This window comes from Mytilus edulis, chromosome 13, assembly GCF_963676685.1.
Source record: "Mytilus edulis chromosome 13, xbMytEdul2.2, whole genome shotgun sequence".
Taxonomy (NCBI): domain Eukaryota; kingdom Metazoa; phylum Mollusca; class Bivalvia; order Mytilida; family Mytilidae; genus Mytilus; species Mytilus edulis.
Window position 1 is genome coordinate 11,691,595 of NC_092356.1, and position 6,571 is coordinate 11,698,165.

Here is a 6,571-nt window from a genome sequence, read left to right on the forward strand (position 1 = left end):
TTTATTTTCTGCTTTATTTAACCATGCAAGCATATCTATTTCATAAATCCTCATGTCTCCTTTCAAGAAAATCAAATGTTCGTCCACTTTAAATGTTGGTCTTTTTTCTCGAACTCCAGGATGATACATGTACAAAGAAAGGTATTGTGTTATTCTAATTTTCTCTTGTTTCTTCACTTTGATACTTTTTATTTCGCTAACGAAATGAAAGTTTAATAGACCACTTTCGAATTCATCCGTCACCGGCAAAAACTCGTCAATTATGCGCGCCTTTATGACGTCATTTACCAGATAGAGGGGATCGCCTGTATCCCTGCACTATTTACGTTCAGCAAGCGTCTTAGTGATCGTCGTTGTGCAGGATAAACTAGAAATAATGGTTGTTCTGTAGGTACTTAATGACAATTCCCTAATGACAGCAGTGCTGATTGTCAATTTTGAGAATTTAATTTGGCTGAATAATTCGTACAATATAGATTTATAGTTTTCCAACCACTCGCTCAACATTGAAACGGAAGTGACGACGCCCCTAAACGCACAAATGACGTTCACTAAAACCAGAGTTTTTGACGGAAATGCATCGAACTCGAAAGTTATCTCGAATTGATTAACAAAATGTGATTAAAGTTAATAGGTTTGTTTAACGGAAACCATTGCGCTGATTTTTACAGTAATGACGTCACCGTTTCGTCAGAGAATTGTTTTTGACGTCACGATAAATGAAGAATGTAGAGAAAAAGGAAGAATATTGACAGAATATCAAATTACAAGTGACTTTGTCCAATCGGATGATATAAAGATAGCACTTTTATACATTCTTACTTCAACGTTAATTATGAACAATTAAAACTTTTTATGACTCTTTAATCAAACTAGCAGTATTGTATTTTATTTGTATATCATCCTAATATTTCTACTCACAGTGTTCTCACTTAAGGTATCAGAAATGACAAGGTACGATAAGGCCCGTTTTTGGCCCCCCTATTTTCTCATTTTTTTCAAATTTTGTTTTGGAAAGCTACTTGTCACGTTAAAATATTCCCTAATGCTTGAAGTATTTTTGGATAAACTTCAAAACCATTAATTTCAGAAAATGGACGAGATGAGTTATACTGCCATCGGTCCAATCAGGGCCGATTAACGTTACCTTTAACTGCTATCAGGCCGATTGACGTTTTCTGTAACTGCCAGCAAGACGATCTGGCCGGTTTCGGTGCTCTTTAACTGCCAATGGACCAATTTGACCGATGGTTAGGGCAAATGATATATAACATTAATTTGATACTCTGCCAATATCCCTTATATATGGTAGAGAGTTTTCTAATTGTTAAGCATACCACTTTTTATATTTACTGTAAGGTTAATTCCTGCTATTTTGATGAAGTAGCATGTGTTGCTGTGTCTGTGGTGGTCGTCCTTAAGTCAGATGTTTATTTTTGTTTATGGAATAACTTTAAAAACCTTTCAACAACAAAATAATAAAACATTTTGCTCAATTAGGACATCCATTAAGAAAACTTGAATAGTTCTGTATCAACTATGCGATAGATATCCTATCATTGTTTTGATTTGCATACCTTAGTGTCCCTTTTCTTTGTCACTTGTATGACTTGAGACAATTTGATTAAATATAGTTACTCATTGTTTTTCTTATAATATTTCACTGTTTAATATCTCACGTTCTTCTTGGTAGCTAGATGTGTGGTGGATATGTTTTTTTATTCCTATTTTTGATATCTACAAATAAATAAATGACAAAACAAATGTTGTAAACTTCGTGAAAATGCTTTTCTGTCTTAACTTCATCAGGAATTCCCTAATACATACAACAGAAAGTCAAGGATGTATCAATGCATAAAACGTTAGGAGCTATTTGATCAAACCGTACAGAACAAGAATAGACATATTTTACAAGGTTTTGCTGGGGCTGTGCTCATTGTTAAAGGCTGTACGGTAACCTATAGTTCTTGATTTTTTGGCAAATGTGCACAGTTGTCTCATTAGCAATCATGTCACATTTTTTTTCCATATAAGTCCGAATCAAAACAAAACATAACAAGGCAAGTTTCGATATATGAAAGAATTTATGAATAACACAAATGTAATTTGATAATTCAAATAAATAGGAATATCGCACAAACCATCAATCAGAAAAAGATAAAAAAAACTTTTCAGAAACTGATATATTACAGACGTTAGAAATCTTTAAATTAAATCACATTCTATTTTAATATTCATTGCAAATATATGTACAATCATGTGAACATTTATTGTCATTTCACTCAAACGAAGCCTCAGACCTAATACAATGTCGTATGTTCATTGTCTTCTTGGTCACTTTTATTAGGTTTGCCTCGTTTTAAGTCAATACAGGTTTATGTATCTAAAAACAGATTGCCATGCAAAATGATGTGTTGCAATCCAAACGTTATCCGGATTCTTATCTGAAGGTTCACATCAATCTTTTATAAATTTGGAAAATAAGATATCGTACACGTTACTGACGAATACAGCATATTATAAATTATATATATCCACATTTTTTATATTCATATCTTTTTAATGTTGTAGTTATCCGTGTTTTCTACATCACAACAATATTTTGAAAGACAGTTCTCTTGAAATTGGCACATTACAAACAAGAAAATTCACTAAATGTCAAAATACAATTTATTTTTAGCTCGACTTCAATACTGTATTATTATCAAAGTTCCTTCGTAAATTTCTATAAATAGACCTGTACATGTTATAATTAAGAAGATGTCACTTGTCATTGTTTTTGTGTTGCCAATTCTGTAGTATTCTTACATATGTTTTATTGTATTAATGACTGTGTGTATCTGACATTTGGACTTTGTGATGTATATTATGTAGTTTTCCTAGAAGTTGTTATTGTATTATTGTCTGTGTTTGTCTGGAATTTGATTATGTGTTGCCTAGTGTGTTAAATTCAACACTTAAATTTTTTTGTGTTTATTTGACCTTTAGATTTATGTTGCCCGGTGTGTTGTTCTCTTAGATGTTTGCAGTGTATTATTGTCTGTGTTTGTCTGAACTTTTGATTTCTGTTGTCTAGTGTGTGGTTAATAAGAATGGTTTTATTGTACAAGTATTATTGCTGTGTTTGTTTGACCGTTTGATTTCTTTTGTCTCGTGTGTACTTCTCTTAGAAGTGTTTTTTTTTCAGTATTGTCTATGTTTATCTGACCATTATTTGTTAATGTCTGTGTCGTTTTGTCTCTTGCATAATTGCCAATCATTTAACATTTTATATTTTATATTTACCAGATTATCAAAAGATTGGGGTTCAATGAATTACATGTTTACTGAAAACAATGGTACATTGATCTGTTTTCTATTCATTTAACAATGGAAAGTGGTCTATATTATTTTCTTTTAACTTCTTCAAAACAAAAACAAATTACATCATGTCAGACAGGTTTGCTGATCTAATCAAAATTTGTTATATGCTATTTTTATTTTTATATCGAATATCTAACTTACCCTGATCTGCTTACCCTTCCGGAGCACCTGAGATCACCCCTATTTTTTGGTGGGGTTCGTGTTGTTTATTCTTTAGCTTTCTATGCTGTGTCATGTATACTATTGTTTGTCTGTTTGTCCTTTTCATTTTAGCCATGGTATTGTCAATTTATTTTTGATTCATTAGCTTGACTGTCCCTCTTGTATTGTTCGTCCCTCTTTGATTATTGAACGGGATGCAATAAATTGAACTGTAAAAACGAATACATTATTTCCAGGAAACTAATGGAGAACATATGATATGGCCTTGTAGTACTCTCCCCTTTTGTTATTTTAAAATAATTCCAATTCTATGATAAAATATCTAAACACATAACGTCAATCCTCGTGAATATATGTATAAATATTTATCAGATCTACTATCTCTTACATCTTTACGTTAATTTTCTATGCACTTTTATTTATAAAACTTTTTGAAATAAGTCAAAAGTTCTTCTTACGAGGACGCTGAATCGCTACGAGTACCGATAAGTGTACAAAACAACGCTAATAATAAAAAAGGAAACATTAAATATAATATCTGTAAATTAGTGTTGTCAACTGTTAACCGGTTACTCGTCGGAATGACCGAATATCGAATACCAAAATTGTTAACCGATTAACTGGACTTTTCTTTTAAAGTTGTAATAGATTTGATTTACATTGGTAGTGAAATCATCCAATACTTTTGTTCTATATAAAAACAGTCGCCGTGTTAATTTATTAAATCAATTTTTCAGTATATTGTGGCAGTTAGGATAATAATGCCGTTGCTATTTCTCTTGTTTAAAACTATAAATTTCATATTTCTTTATTTATCAATTTACATGAAGCTTATTTAGGAAGTATTTGTTAAATTGCATAGATATAGCTATTTTGAATTTATTGGTTAAACATATTTATTCTATTCTACAGTTTAATATTAGCATCGATGCAAAACCTTTTATTACCATGATTACCTTCTGCTAGAAACTTGTACATTTTAGATTTTTGATTTGAAATTATTATGTTGCAACCTCTGAGGACTGACATTCAGTCCAACCAAGGAAAGCCAAGCTTTCCAACCACCCTTTAGATTCTAGTGCATTAGCCATATGCCTTCTTAATACGGGTCATATTGAAGTCAATGAATGCTCCATTTCTACTTTTGGCTTTACATGATGATAGTTGTATTTAGATGATTAAATTATATATTGTTGTCACTGTTTGGGTTTTCTTTTACTTAGCTATTTTATAGCGGTCTTACATTTGACGTCCATCGTTTCCGTATAAATCAGTTCACAAACCAGAATAAGCTGTGGTCCGTATCCCCGAATCTCCAGCAGAATTGTTTCTGCTACAATATTGATTGCTATCGTTTATATAAAAAACATAAAATCAATAAGAACTTATACACCTTCTCTATTGTATATATATAGTATTCAATGCCTCCAGAATGAGAGTGCAAAAAGAATACATACACTACAAAAGTCTAAAAGTCTGAAAAGACCAATTTGTGTCTTAATTTCCATGACTTTTTACTCGACATTCTCCAAAAGTATGACTTGTGTCATATTTTTTCTTGACAAATTCTCATTTATATGAAATTTGTATGCAATTTACTCGACAATTCTCGAAATTTTGGGTATGGTCTTAAAATTTCTTTCCAAATTGTTGACATTTGAAACCTGTATTGAAATTTCTCGACATATTTTCGACATTCTTATTTTGTCTCAGTAAGACTTGACATATTCTGAAGATTTTAAATTGTGTCTTAAATTTACTTGACAATTCTGAGTTTTACAAATCATGACCAATATACATGATACAACTTTATCTTTATTTCTATTGATATAATATACTGTTGTTTCAAGTTACACTTGTTACAACAAAAACAAAAAGTTGGGCATGTAAAACAATTTGGGTCTATAAATATTTTCACAAATACAAATATGGCTATGAAATTAGAGTAATAACAATACAAATGTGAGTATGTTGATATAAACAATTAAAATGTGGGTTTTTGAATAATAACAAGTATCAAGTATCCTTATTCTTTCAAGGACTGTTTAGCCTTACTATACTGATTTCTTAAGGGAAATTTTTTTTTGAATCAAGATAGGAACAAATTCTTTGACCCAAACGAAAGTCCCCCTCCCATTTAGCCACCCACATGCACAAGATGAATCGTGGGGTCCAAAAGAGACACATGATCACATCTTGAAACTGCTTCAAGTCACCAATTTTAGTTAAGAAAAATTGACTGGCAGTTTTTCGATCGGCAACAATCTAAATGCTGTTTGTCAGTAACTTCGACATATATTCCAGAAGAAAACAATGAATAAAACGTTTAATAAAAATAAATCAAAGATTAACCTACATTGGGAGTCATCCGGGGGTATTCCCACTTAGATGCATCCATTTCTAGAAATGTAAGAGCTGACTTTTCCCTGCTGAGAACTATGGAACGCCGTAACTGCCTTATGTTAAAAACTTTCATTATATGATGGTACTTTGACATTATACGATGGTACTTTGACATTATACGATGGTACTTATACATTATATGATGATACTTTGACATAATACGATGAGACTATGACATTATATGATGGTACTTTGACATTATATGATGGTACTTTGACATTATATGATGGTACTTTGACATTATACGATGGTACTTTGACATTATACGATGGTACTTTGACATTATACGATGGTACTTTGACATTATATGATGGTACTTTGACATTATACGATGGTACTTTGACATTATATGATGGTACTTTAACATTATACTTTGCTTTGTCAATTTCGAGTAGCTCGGGTGTCTTCTGCAATTTATATTTTACATTTTTATATCATTCGGTAATGTTTATTATTAAAAGCAACATAAATCATTATATATTGAAAAACATTTTAATCATTTTACAAAAGTCACGAATGGATGATATTTAAGTTTACCTCATCCAAATTTTATGAAACTCGTACACAATGATAAGAACCACAACTCGCAGGCAGAATTCGAATTTGGACAGCGAGTCAATTACTGTTCTAAGAGTTATGGCCC